Genomic DNA, 15,407 nt, shown 5'->3' with positions numbered 1-15,407 from the left:
GTTATTAGTACCAAAAACAACATTATAGACAGAAAGTATGATAATCGTTTGCAAACCAGTTTGACAAGAATGATAGACCTTTAGTTGATTGTGATCTAAATTCTAATGTTGCAAAGTATTTATTTAAGTTTTCACTGTTTAAAATGACATTTTGTAGGTTTAATCCTCTGACTAAACGTCTTCAGTTATCAACTCTTACGTTTGATTCAAATGATAAATAGTAGCCAATTTAAGATGCTTCAGATATGTAACCATTGCTGCGAACGTGTTAAACCTTTATATCAAAACAAAGTTATCATAAGACGGAATATTCTAGCACACACTAGCTATTAGCTCATGCTAACAGTTTCTATTGGTTTACAACGTGTGTGCTATTTCTGTTAGCATTAGCTTCAAAAGAGGATTTAATGAGGATTGAAAGCGAGCAAGCGCTCATGCGATTTAACATTAAAACAAAAGAGGATTTAATGAGGATTGAATTCTCGTGAGCGAGTTAACTCTCAACCCGTGTAAACTATGTATTTAGTCATTCACAGTTTTGGAACCGCACTCTGCTGTCGCTCCAATCTTCAATATACAACGATAAATATAAATAATATATTTCTTATTTGTCTACACCACAACTTTGTGACGCATAATCTTAAATGCGTCTTTAATTCACAAAGAGTTTGACTAAAGCGACAGAAGACACTGTAGCAGTTGTAAAAAAAAAAAAAAAAAAACGTATTGTGTTTTTTATGTACACACTTCTCAGAGTGAGTGATAATGTTAGCCATAATTGATCTAGAAGCAGGCCCGGATTAAGAACACAGCCAAGCAACACCAACCCAGTTGCCACAGTGCGTACCACGATTTTTTTTAATGCATTTTATATAAGCACAAGCACACTAAATATTCCATGTGCATTAACTCCAGATATGAACTCAAACAAACAGGTTGCAAGGCAAAAACATTTGTTCCGTAACTCTCAATGATTACTTTACCATGACTTTAAAGAGATAGTCACCCAAAATGAAAATTGTCATTACTTACATGTTACATGTTAACCAGACAGTTACGGCACATTCTCAAAAAACCCGTCTGTTAAACCTTCTTTAAAATATCTTCTTTTGTGTTTAACACAAAAAAGAAACTCATACATGTTTGGAACATCATGAGGTGAGTAAGTGTTTTTTGGGTGAACTATCACTATAAATAGGGCCTTACTATTAAATAGTCTTTTTTCTAACTTTAACAGAGCAGAAATCCTTAATGATTTCATTAAAATCCATGGTTCTAACAATTTGCATTGCATCTCAGTGCAACTCATGCATTCAGATGGAGATTTGTCCATCTGGTTTTCTATCTTGCATTTTATCTCAAAATGATAGATGTTATTTTAAAAATATAGAAATTAGCGGAAATAAGTTACTGCAGCCTCTTATTTACATGAAGTAAAGTAGAGCTGATTAATATTTTTAATGTGCATGATACATATTTTAAAATTGTATTGCACATATTGCTGACACAATAATTATTTCCTCTGATTAACACAAAATAAACTATTTTGAAGAATGTGGGTAACCAAACAGTTGATTTCCCCAGTGATTTCCACATTATACATTTTTTTCCTACTATTGAAATTAATGGGGACCAGCAACTGTTAGGTTACCCACATTCTTCAAAATATTTTCTTTTGTGTTCAACAGAAGAAAGAAACTCATTCAGGTTCAAAACAACTTGAAAGTGAGTATGTGATGACAGGATTTTAATTTTTGGGTGAACTATCCCTATAAGGACAAGGGTCCACATACTAACTATTAGGATGCTGTCACTTTAAGACCTGCACGCGCTCGATTTTCTCAACTCACTTCAGACATAACCAACTGTGTTTATGTAAACCTTTTGTGTATTTGACAGTATTATAGCGCAATCAGACGCGAAAGATGAAGTCCATAGTCAGGTGCTGTTTGACAGGCTTAAGTGTGTGTACACGCTTCGGGTGTATGGGGTCAGAAAAAGCGCATCTCAGAACAGGACACGAACGACAAGTTTAACTGACAGGGCTTTAAAGCACATGCAAATAAAGAACTTTTGTGATTGCGAATAAGTGCAGTGTCCCGTGAGTAACTCTACCGCTGTGTTAACATGTGATGTGAATGTGTCGAGGTCGAGTTGTACGGATGGAGGCACCAGCAGAACTGCAACTGATGGAATGTGCTTCAAAGGCAGATAGTGGAGACAAATCACACTACAAAGTTCGTCAAAAAACAGTAGGAAAGTTAATTCGGGATTTCTACACGGGTGATGATGATGAGAGAAAAACACTGACATTCTGAATTCAAACGGCAATAAAATCAATCGACTCGTCCCTGTAAATGTTGAAAACACCTTACGTTTTCATGAGAAACAATTACCATCCGAATAGGGCTTAACTCGTTATAAGAATAATAACTTGCTGCAGCTGCTATCTCACCTTCTTCAGCATGTAAAGCACGCCGGCAAAAGATCGGCGACGGTGTCGGTGGGTGAAGATAATTGTGAGCTGCCGCTGCACGCGGGGTCTTACTGGCTCGGATGTTTTATGTGAACCGAAGTAGTTAGTTAGTTTTGGAATTTTTGCTGTAAGACTAGCATCCCTTTTCTCCCTTTTAAGCTTATTTTTCCTTTTTTGCGCACCACTATCACTTTTTTTTTTTATCATTTTGAACACCAGCGAGGCTGAACAAGCAATAAAAGCCAATTTCCCATTTTCTAGTCTACATGCGATAGCATAACACAAAGAGGCGTTTCCCGATGTCATGGCGCAAATTGTAAAGTGATTTTGATTGGACGGTGATTTATCAGTCAGGCACATTTTCCAATCATTTTTTCTTGTTATTTTATTAGACACAAATCAACCACTTGTCAATCTCATTTCCTCCAGCCAATCACGGGCCCCCTCTATCCGCGGGCCCTGGGGCTTCAGCCCCACCTAGCCCTTATGTTAATCCGGCCCTGTCTAGAAGAGTACTTTTGGTTTAGAAGAATTTCATTTGGCTATTATTATTATTATTATTATTATTATTTTAAACAGCACTGACCCAATACACAGAATATGTATCAGTTCATAAAGGTAACGCTAGAGGGCAGCACAGTTTTATGTTTTAGCCTTAATTATTGCCTTATTCTCGTCAATAAAGTTGAATATCAGTCAATAAGTGCCATAATTAATGAGGATTTAGCTTTCACTTTAGAATAGGGGGTTAAATTGCATTTATTAGTACTGTATTGATGGCAGTTTAGCCTTAATTATTGGCTTATTCTCGTCAATAAAGTTGAATATCACTCAATTTGCGCCATAATTAATGAGGATTTAGCTTTCACTTTAAAATAGGGGGTCAAATTGCATTTATTAGTACTGTATTAGTGGCAGTTTAGCCTTAGTTATTGGCTTATTCTGCTCAATAAAGTTGAATATCACTCAATAAGTGCCATAATTAATGATGATTTAGCTTTCACTTTAGAATAGGGGGTCAAATTGCCTTTATTAGTACTGTATTAGTGGCAGTTTAGCTTTAGTTATTGCCTTATTCTGCTCAATAAAGTTGAATATCACTCAATAAGTGCCATAATTAATGAGGATTTAGCTTTCACTTTAGAATAGGGGGTCAAATTGCCTTTATTAGTACTATATTAGTGGCAGTTTAGCCTTAATTTTTGGCTTATTCTGCTCAATAAAGTTGAATATCACTCAATAAGTGCCATAATTAATGTGGATATACCTTTCACTTTGGGGGTCAAATTGTCTTTTTATACTATTTTAGCAATTTATAACTGCAAAACCATCAGTAATTAAGCATAATTACTAGTTTATTGTTCGGTTAACTTAATAGAATGGCACAGAAATATAATTACATCACTACACAAAAATAATATATGGTTTATTAAGTTGTTAATAATGACTAAAAGGTGTTTATTCAGTTAGTCATTAATTACTAGGTTAGTTTTGCTTATTTATACATAAATGTGTATCTTTCAAATGTTTAATAATTTGTAAATAATGACTAATATGCTCTACTATATGTTAATTATTAATTACTATTGTGTCCATGCTTAACTAATGCATAATTGTGATCAAGTACATCATTAACTATTTAACTAGTTTATTTATGCTTAACTAATGCATAATTCTGACACTTACAATGTAAAGTTAGTCATTAATTACTAGTGTGTTCATTCTTAACTAATGCTTAATTGTGAACAAGTTCATCATTAATTAATGCTTAACTAATGCATTATTCTGGACCCTTAAAATAAAATGTTACCACATAAATATTTTGTCTTGTTTACTTTGCATGTAATCAATTGCACATGTCCAGTTGAACAAGTGATTTTAAGGAAGAATTTATTTACAATACAATCACAATCAAAAAATGACATAGAAAACATACATATTTATTGTAACATAACTCAAACCAGTACTATTTCCAAAGTTGTAATTAACTTTTCTTTTTTTACAAGGGTTTTCTTTTCTTTCTTTAAAACACCTTATATGTTGCCATTGTATATTTCCCTAAACCATTTTGTCCTGCCACGACACTCTGCCTTCTGGGGAACAGAAAAACACACAAAACCTTTCACGCACGTTGCACACTTCTCTGCTTTCCCTGTTTCCACCCATGTTTCTGACCGGTGGTTGCACGTTGCCTCTCTCTTCAGCCTCAGCTAGCCATCTTTGGTTCTGGGATGGTTCATGAGGTAATTATGCAAGATGCATGTTGCCATTACCACAGAATCTGCATTTTCTGGCTCCACATTTAGTCTTGTGTGAAGTACTCTCCATCTTGAGGAAAGAATGCCAAAGGCACACTCAGCTACCATCCTGGCTCGAGACAGCTGGTAATTGAAAATGCACCTCCATCTTGGAATGTTGTTCCCTGGAAATGGTCACATAATGTATGCCTTCAAGGGGAATGCTGCACCTGCAACCATGGTATATGGCATGGAACCCTGAACACCAGATCCCGGTAAAGGGTCATCTGCTGGCACAGACAAAGTTTTCGCCTCCATGCCTCTTCTGAGAGATAAGCTTTGATAAACCCCATCATCACTGGTTCGGCCACAGTCTCCCACTTGGACGAATGTAAATTTGTAGTCTGCATCAACCAGTGCAAGCAGAACAATAGAAAATGTCTTCCTATAATTGAAGAACAAACTTCCAGAATGAGCAGGTGCCACTATGTTGACATGTTTGTCAAAATGTTCCATTTAGACCAAAATTTGGAGGCGATGATTCTCCACATGTCTTCTGCTGAGTTGTCATCATTTTTCTTTCAATTTTCCAGCAAGTCATATGCACACTCCCAGCAACAGTGCTTGTCCCAAGACGATATTGGATGGCAAAGCTGGTAAAGCTTTCCCAGGTTCCTAGGAATCTGAGAAAAACAGACAAAAGTATGTAGTTATTACAATGTATTTTCATTTCCCCACAGTGAATGAGTGTAAAAGGAGGTGGAAGGTGCTAAGAGATGCCTTCGCAACAAACAGGAAGCAAAAAAATGTTCCAAGTGGCTCTGCTGGTGGAAGCAGCAGAGAATGGAAATATGACAACGTGATCTACGTGTGTATTTTTACATTAAGTGTGGTTCTACCACACGTACATTTATTTACATTTTCATACACACAAAAACATACAACACTGATGTATTTATAGCACTAAAACGTACAAATACTTACGTATTAACAGCAATAAAAACGTAAATCATCTAACGTAAAGTGTGAATATATATGAGTGAATTCCCATGTATTAATATTAAAATCGTGGCTTTAATGATTTAAATCTGTTGTATTCAATTGTCATATCAATACATGTTTTTAGTTGAATTTATTGAAAGCAGTTTACTCATCTACTTAATAGGAAATAACTTTTCTGTTCATGCTGCAAACTCGTTTCGGAGGATTACATAATGTTAAACGAAACTACACTTTGAAACCTTAAAATGAATAAAATTTCTGTAATTGTTTACCCTTTCTCTTTTTCCTAGCGTTGTTCCCGCTGTGGTGCAGGGTCCGCTTTTCGGCATTGTCTTCTCCATTTGGCGCGGTCTAGAGCATCTTCGGACGTTGACCAATTTCATCTTCCTTTATTCGATCCATCCACCGCTTTTTCGGACGTCCGCGTGGACGGCGGCCCTCTGGCTTAATGCGCATGGCAATCTTGGCCACTGATGACTCCTCACTTTGTATCAAATGGCCATACCACCGCAGTCTTACTTCAAGCATCTTGTCCACAATGGGGGCCACACCAAGTCGCTTCCGGATGTCTTCATTCATGACACGGTCCCATCGGGTGAGTCCGAGGCTCCATCTGAGAATCCTCATCTCCATAGTATGGAGGGCTTGTTCGTGTGCAGATGTGGCTGGCCAACACTCAGATCCATAGAGTGCCACCGGGCGGACGATGGTCTTGTATATCTTGCCCTTCAGCCTGTCTGGCATTTTCCGATCGCAAAGCACTCCGGTGACTTGCCTCCATTTCATCCATGCCGCGTTGACTCGTGATCTTACATCGGTTGTGATGCTGCCATCTGAGCTGATGGTGGAGCCCAGGTACTTAAAGTCCGCCACTTTCTTCAGATCTTCCCCATTAATGCTGATGGTGCCGTCAGTTTGGGGCCCACACTCCATGTACTCCATCTTTTTGATGTTGAGCCTCATCCCATTTTCGTCCAGACGTTCCTTCCATAGGCGCGTCTGCCTTTCTGCTTCTCCTCTCTCTTCGTCCGAGATAGGAAGATGTCATCCGCGTAGAGGAGTGACCATGGCAAAGGCGTATGCAGGTCGGCAGTGATCGTGTCCATGCATAGGATGAACAGGAGTGGTGATAAGGCCGATCCTTGGTGCACTCCGACGCTGATGGGGAATGGTGGTGATGTTCCAACTGCGCACCTGACTACACTTGTGACGTTCTTATACAAGAGTTGTACCCAATGCACGTAGGTTTCAGGGACTCCATGGGATCGAAGTGAGTGCCAAATGAGGTCGTGGGGGACCCTGTCGAATGCCTTTTCCACTTTTCCAGATCGAGAAATGACACGTGGATCGTTTTATTCTTTTCCCTGTGCCTTTCCAGTAGGAACCTTGCCCCGAATATGGCGTCTGTCATGCCGCATCCTTTGACGAAACCACATTGGTTGGGTGAGAGGGTGATGATATTCCTAATCCTCGTGTCCAGGACTCGTTTGAAGATCTTCATAGTGTTGGAAATCTCAGAAGCATAGACCAGGAGACTTTGGGATCTCTTGAAGCAGAAGTTACTCTTTATTGAGAAACACGCTGTGCGTCGCTGTGGTCATCCAAAATCTGACTAAGGCATTGTACATTGAACTTAATATACATTTTATGGGGCAGTGCTTAGTGATAGAGACAAAGCACCAGGGAGACAACAAAGCATGCAAATGAAGTATTCAGGTATAGGAACCCACCCCAGACGCTAGAGTGTCACAAGTCCTAATCCAATCAGCATACCTATTCAAAGAATGGGAGAGGGGCTCCAAGAGCCATTAACAACTAAAGGTGAGAATCTCATTAGACATACAATAAAGAGAAGAAACAGGAACTGGCAGAAAACTCTTGCTAGAAACTTTGCTAAACAGAATCATTCATCTGATGTGGATCATCTTTACCTTAAAATGCTAAATACAATGTACTTCACCTTAGTATTTCATGTGAGGTTATGTCAGGATGTAGGGTCATCAGATCTTAAACAGATTCTTAAATTTGTAATCCCTACAATAGTATGGCACAGGAGTCGAATAGGCCAGTAGTTTGAACATTCTGCCACGTCGCCTTTGCCCTTCCAAATTGGGACTGTCGTGCTGGCCGACCAGGCTTCTGGAGCCTCACCTGTGTTCGTGATGGTGTTAAAGAGCTGAGTGAGATGGGCGGCACCCTGGCGGCCGAGGATCTTCCAGGCTTCTGCGGGAATATCGTCTGGTCCGGTCGCTTTTCCATTCTTCATTCTTTTGATGGCTTGTTCCATTTCGGTGATGGCAATGGGCAGAACGGGGCCAGGGACTGGATTCAGCGCTAATAATTGGTGGGTGGGGAAATTCCTGGTTGCAGATTACAGAGAAATAGTCGCTCCAGCGTTGAAGGATGGCGGGCGGGTCTCTGAGAACTGTATGGTTCCCATCCTTGATGCATTTGACCTGACCAATATCCTGGGTCGAGCGATGGCGCGCATCTGCCAGTCAGTAGATATTGTTGGCACCTTTGGGGGTGTCTAGCTCGACATACAGTTGGTCGTATTGAGCTGATTTCGCTGCTGCTACTGCTCGCTTCGCTGCTGATTTGCAGTTCCTGTAGTTTTGGTAGTCCAGATCCGCGAGCGTTTGGCGCCACTTCCTGAAGGCTGTCTTTTTCTCTTTCACTGCTTGCTGCACTTCTTCATTCCACCACCATACTTGCTTGTCGATAAAGCGCTTTCCCGGCTTGGTTAGCCCCAGCGTTTCCGACGCTGCCGGTCGCAGTTGACCAGTGAGTTCTTCCCAAATTGCATTCACTGGTTGGTTGGTATTCACATCGATCTGGCTAAAGGCGTCTCTTAGCTGATACTTGCATTCTTTCATCCGCCACCACTTGATTCGCTGCTGTCTCATTATTGGTGGGTGTTGTTGCTGGCCAATGTCCATTTTCATGTCCATGACCAGTACGCGATGTTGTGGGACGACGTTGTCTGATGGTATGACTTTGGCATTGGTCACCGTTTTCAGCTTATCCCTCTTGATCAGCCAGTAGTCGATTTGGGTGGATCTCCCACCACTGGAGTAGGTGATTAGGTGGGACGGCCTCTTCTTGAAGAAGGTGTTGACGAGGACAAGATCATGGGCTTCTGCGAAATCCAGGGCTCGGCCTCCTTCTTCGTTCCGAATGCCGTATCCTTGGCCGCCATGGTTTCGAGGGTATCCATCACGGATATTTCCAACGTGGCCATTGAGATCTCCACCAATCACTAACTGCTCTTCTCCATTGACCGATTGCACGTGTCTATCAAGTTGTTCCCAGAACTCTTCTTTGATATCTACTGGGCAGCCCGGCTGTGGCGCATAACAGGACACCACCCTTAGTCGCAGCCTGTTTGAATCGATTTCGATGGACATGAGGCGGTCAGAGACACGGTGGACAGCCATGACATGGTCCCGTAGATTTTGGCTGACAGCAATTCCGACGTCGTTTTGGATGTTTCTTTCACTGTTGTAGAACAGTTTGTATCCTTCCCCAATCTCCTTGGCCTTGGCTCCACTCCACTTCGTTTCCTGGATGCACGCGATGTCGATACGACGGGCCTTTAGAGCGGCTGCCTATTCTCAGCTTCTCCCTGTCAATGTTCCGATGTTGAGCGTTCCCAATCGTAGCTGGACTAACTTCTTTGGCCTGCCGCGTCCTTGAGCAGGTAGCCCTCGTCCACTTCTCATGTCGTTTAGGCGAGGATGACGCGCGTCGCCTCCGGGGGACGCCCTAGTCAAGTCAAGTCAAGTCAAATTTATTTATATAACGCTTTTACAATTGGTAATTGTTTCAAAGCAGCTTTACATATTAGAAGCACAGAAAAAAGGGAAGTGGTTAAAAATAAGCTGTACAAACAAGCGTGGTAATATGTAACATATACAAGATGGTGCTACATTAAGCCAATGTTGGCTGACTCCCAGGGGTGGAAAAAACCCCTAGGAGAAAAACCCAGCGTGCTAACACTGGGAAAAAAGTCCTAGGAGGGAAAAACCCCCTTGGAAGATATATATAATATATGTAAATGGATATGGAGATCAAAATCTGAATTATACATTTTTATTATAGAGATTAAAAATAGATTATATATAAATATATGTAAGCGGATACGGGGATTAAAAATCTGAATTATAGATGCAGCCAGAACTGGATCTGTAGGCCCATTGTCTCCTGGGCTACGTTGTAGTCAGGTCCAGACACAGGTTCTCCATCTGATCTGGATACGGCCTGGATCCAGCACCCGGAAAACCTCAGGATAAGCAGAGAGACAGATATTAGCGTAGATGCCATTCTTATTCTGATGTACAGGTATATCTAGTGTTATAGGAAATGTTCTCGGTTCCGGCCGACCTAATTATTGCAGCGTAACAATCCTTTAACGGATTTGAAAAATGTTAATGTATTGATAATGTGTTATGTGTATGCAAGAGCAAAGAGATGTGTTTTTAGTCTAGATTTAAACTGACAGAGTGTGTCTGCTTCCCGAACAATGCTAGGAAGATTGTTCCAGAGTTTAGGTGCTAAATAGGAAAAGGATCTGCCGCCATCAGTTGATTTTGATATTCTGGGTATTATCAACTGGCCTGAATTCTGAGATCGCAATAAACGTGAAGGACTATAATGCATTAAGAGCTCACTTAGGTACTGGGGAGCTAAACCATTTAGAGCTTTATAAGTAAGTAGCAAGATTTTAAAATCTATACAATGTTTAATAGGGAGCCAATGTAATGTTGACAGAACTGGGCTAATATGGTCATACTTTCTGGTTCTAGTAAGAACTCTAGCTGCCGCATTTTGGACCAACTGTAGTCTGTTTAAAAGCCGAGCAGAACAACCACCCAGTAGAGCGTTACAATAATCTTAGTCTTGAGGTCATGAATGCATGAACCAACTGTTCCGCATTTGTCATTGAGAGCATATGTCGTAATTTAGATATATTTTTTAGATGGAAGAAGGCGGTTTTACAGATACTAGAAACATGACTTTCAAATGAAAGATTGGTATCGAAGAGCACACCCAAGTTCTTAACTGAGGACGAAGGTTTAATGGAGCACCCGTCAAGTGTTAGAGAGTATTCAAGGTTTTTTCATGAGGAAGTTTTTGGTCCAAAGATTAGGATATCAGTTTTTTTCTGAATTTAATAATAAGAAATTTCTTGTCATCCAGTTTTTAATGTCAGCTATGCATTCTGTTAGTTTTGTGAATTTGTAGGTTTCGTCAGGGCGCGAGGAAATATAGAGCTGAGTATCGTCAGCCTAGCAGTGAAAACTAACACCATGCTTCCTAATTATCTCTCCTAAGGGCAGCATGTACAGAGTGAAAAGCAACGGTCCTAGTACTGAGCCTTGTGGTACTCCATATTGAACCTGTGATCGATACGACATCTCTTCATTAACTACTACAGACTGATAACGGTCAGATAAGTACAATTTGAACCATGCCAAAGCAATTCCACTAATGCCAATATAGTTTTCAAGTCTTTTTAAAAGAATGTTGTGATCGATAGTGTCAAAAGCAGCATCCAAAGCAGTATCTAAGGCCCTTTCATTCTCACTATCCTCAATTAAAGTTTGGATGCGTGTCTCTAATTCTGAGATTCTCTCTGTCAGCCTGACAATATCCCTGCATTTATCACATGTGTAAAGCTCACTGCTGACAGAAAGAGCTAAGCTGTACATGTTGCATTTAATACACATGATAATCGTCGGACATGACTGACCGTGTGTTTGATGAACGCCGTCCGAAACTGCAACGCACACGGGACTCGCTGGCTGGATGTCTCGGTCGCTTGCCGGTGCCTGGGGCAAGGGTGATGTGCGGGACGCTGTACCTCGCGGTGGATCGATGAATGCCGGGCAGCAACGTCTCCACAGCTTCCCGATCTGGCGAGGACAGATCAGAATTACATACATCTGATAAATCCGCCATTAAATCGACAAGGAAGGTTGGTTTAGAGGAAAAAAGAAAGTAGACGGTAGCTAACAGGCTATGGCTAACACTAGGTGATTACGCTGGTGGATTGCTAGTAATAAATCGTTCCGTTTAGTAATACTATGCAATAGGTTAAGTAATCTAGTGAAAAATAAGAAAGTTATATTATGTGAATAGGAATAAAGAGAAGGATTTAGGATAAACTCCACGAAGCTCCGAGCGTAGGTCAGACAGCAGGCAGGCAGCAGCGTTGATCTTGATCCAAATGTTGATTTGACATTGCCATATATACATTGCCATAGATGCAACACAGAAATACTTTGGCCGGTGGGTCGCTTCATCTGACGCCAAAGACCCTCACCGTTAGTTGGAATCCAGCCGGCACCGCGTGGAGGTGGTGATGGGGTTTTGCCGGCCATCTGTAATTGTTTACCCATTTTGTAATATTTAGTTCATTTGCAGTGCGATTTTCTTCTAAGCAGCGACTGACAAAACAACCATAAGATACACCAAAGCACAACATAAATTTACAAATCACATCCCTTTTTTTTTGTTTGCTGTCCATACTCCAGATTACTCCAGAATCCATATGTTTGCAAGGAACAGATTCAAAATCAGCCCTTTATCCATCAATCTTCATCTTCATTCTCATCAGCAGCGACCGTCATAATCATAGCTCGCGCTCGTTAAGATTCAAATTTGAAAGTTAGCGCCAGTGCGCCTGCACCACCCTCGAGAAGCGTTACGACATGGTTTACGGCACTGATATTGAACGCTCATTGGTTCTCACCTGCTTTGTCACAGATTGCGACATGCTGTGTTTCAGTGGATTGACATTTGAAATGAGTGCGTGCTTTCACAGAGAGAAGCCAGATCCATAATTTCACGGATTAATAAATCAAATTCTGCTCTGTTACCCTTATAAAAAACCTATTACCGCCAGAGAGGACTGCGACTGGAACTCATCATCCTTTGAACTACTTTTGGTACCACTTTTGACATTTTCGCAATAAATAAATTATTGTTATTACACTTGTTTGCCTGTTATTCTTTTATTTATAACAGTATGTAGTTTTAAGAAATGGTTATGGGTAGGTTTAGGGGTAGGTGTAGGATTAGTGGCTCAAAATATCGTTTTAATGTGATATTTTTACTAAAATTGTAATTTTCCTACACATTTCTGTCCATTGTGTTTTATTCTTTTAACATTCTGTATAAAATGGGTAGGTTTAGGTTCGGGGTGGGGTTCAGAGATAATACAATTTATCTACAAAATGATAAAAAGGGAAAATATACATATATTTTTATGACATGAAAGATTCGTAAATATTTTACGTTTCTCCGCTGTAAAAACGTAAGCATTTTTACGTTTTACTGCCATAATTACGTCAGTATTGTACGTTTTAGCACCTTTCAAAACGTACAAAAATTTACATTTTGTGTCTTTGAAAGTTCCGTATTAATAACTACGTAACAATGAGACCAGGCTAAATATGAACAAGTAATGAAGGTTAGTATGTTCAATTAATGTTGTGAAATATGCTTTGAATTATGTTAATTGAATTAAACTATTTTTTACACAGTGTTGAAAATAATTTTTATTTTATTTTATTTCTTTTTTTTTTTTTTTTGGTTTAATGTTGTAAATAAATGTGTTTTTATTATAATTTGTTGTAGCTCCAGACACACTCTGCAGTTGGAAGATGTACCTGTAGACATGACTGTTGCAGAAGATGATGTGGAGCCAGAATTAGCAGAACTATCAAGGTCAGGTTTTCCAGTACCATCTCAACAACATCTGCAACCCCAACATTCTCTATAATTTCAAATTCTGACACCTCCACACCACCACTGGCCAGTCAGAGGTCAAACACTCCCACACCCCATCCCACAGTGCAAGCACTAATTAGTGAGACTCAGCCAACAAGACAGAAGAGGAGGAGGTCAAATGATCCAATTGCAACAGAGCAACAGCTTTTGGACATTTTAACTCAACTCACCACAACACCGTCACCATATATTCCCAAACCAGGATAAGAAATGTACTACTTCGTCCTTAGTTTAGTACCTAAACTTGCAAGACTATTTCCACAGAACCAGACGAGAGCACTGTCACGGAGAAACAAGGCAGATGCAAGTGCAAGTTAAATCTCATTTATTGAGCTTCACACCAGGTAAACACAAGCAAAAGTTCACAGGACTGCAGGAGAGCGGTGACGCAGGGACTTCGATGGGCCGTGGAACAAGTGAGTGAAGATCGTGGTTGCAGGTCCGTGATGAGTGAAGATCGTGTGGAAGTCTGTGGTGAGTTGGTCAGTGCGAGTATATCCACTGAAGAACAAGAGACAGGAACACGAAGACACAAAGAACTCCAATCCAACAGGAAACACACACGAGGAACACTGGGAACACACGGGAAACCCCATACAACAATCTGACAAACATGAGACGAAAGACAGGGCATTAAATAGGCTGAGAAGATGACATACAGCTGCCGCTGATCATGATAATCAGCGGCGACGCCCACACAACCGATTACGTGACAAAACACATGCACACAAGACAACAGGGTGAGACAGCGGATCAGCAACCGTGACAGTACCCCCCCTCCTAGGAACGCCTCACGGCGTTCCCAGGAGCACCTACCTGTCGATTGTAATCATCGATAAGGGAGTGATCCAGGATGTCCCTAGCAAGAACCCAACTTCTCTCCTCCGGACCGTAACCTTCCCAGTCCACCAAGTACTGGAATCCGCGTCCCCTCCTTCTCGAGTCCAGAATACGATTGACCGAATAAGTGGGTTCTCCGTCTACGAGTCGCGGCGGTGGGGGAACCGGAGACGGCGGATTAATGTGCGAATGAAACACAGGCTTAATTTTGGACACATGAAAGGCGGGATGAATTCTTCTGTACGCTGGAGGAAGTTTGAGGCGGACTGCCACCGGACTAATGATTTTGGTGACAGGAAACGGGCCGATGAATTTAGGAGTAAAGCTTATTAGAGACGGAGCGGAGTGGAATGTTCTTGGTTGAAAGCCACACTTTTTGACCCACAACGTATACGGGAGGCCTCAACCGGTGGCGATCGGTCTTAGCCTTGGTGCGCACCCTCACTTGGAGGAGAGTCTCGCGGGCTCTACTCCATGTGTGGCGGCACCTCTGGACAAAGGCGTGAGCGGAGGGGACAGCGACTTCGGATTCCAGACTGGGAAAGATAGGTGGCTGGAACCCTAAATTACATTCGAACGGTGAGAGGCCCGTGGAAGACACTGGTAACGAATTATGCGCGTACTCGATCATAGAGAGTTGCTGGCTCCAGGAGGAAGGATTCTTGGAAACCAAACATTCGCAACATTCTTTCCAAATCTTGGTTGGCTCTCTCGGTTTGGCCATTGCTCTGAGGTATGAAACCCCGACGAAAGACTAACAGTCGCCCCCAGCAACTTACAAAATTCTCGCCAAAATTTGGACACAAACTGGGGACCCCTGTCAGAGACCACGTCTATCGGGAGGCCATGTAACCGAAAGACGTGATCTACGACAGTTACCGCTGTCTCCTTTCGCAGAGGGTAATTTAGGCAAAGGGATGAAATGAGTCGCCTTCGAGAACCGGTCCACTACGGTCAAAACGTCCGTGTTCCCCTGGGAGGGTGGGAGGGCGGTGACAAAATCTAGCGCAATGTGGGACCAGGGTCTCAAAGGGACAGACAGTGGTTGAAGTAACCCA

At 41.4% G+C, this 15,407-nt stretch overlaps 1 pseudogene; it reads right to left on the bottom strand.

Annotated features, from left to right (window-relative positions):
- Positions 1 to 4,778: 4,778 nt before the first annotated feature.
- Positions 4,779 to 9,543, bottom strand: LOC125244497 (annotated as a pseudogene).
- Positions 9,544 to 15,407: the final 5,864 nt, after the last annotated feature.

This window comes from Megalobrama amblycephala, linkage group LG14 (genome assembly GCF_018812025.1).
Source record: "Megalobrama amblycephala isolate DHTTF-2021 linkage group LG14, ASM1881202v1, whole genome shotgun sequence".
NCBI lineage: Eukaryota > Metazoa > Chordata > Actinopteri > Cypriniformes > Xenocyprididae > Megalobrama > Megalobrama amblycephala.
Note: the sequence above shows the minus strand (reverse complement) of the source record. Positions and strands in the feature narration are given on the sequence as shown.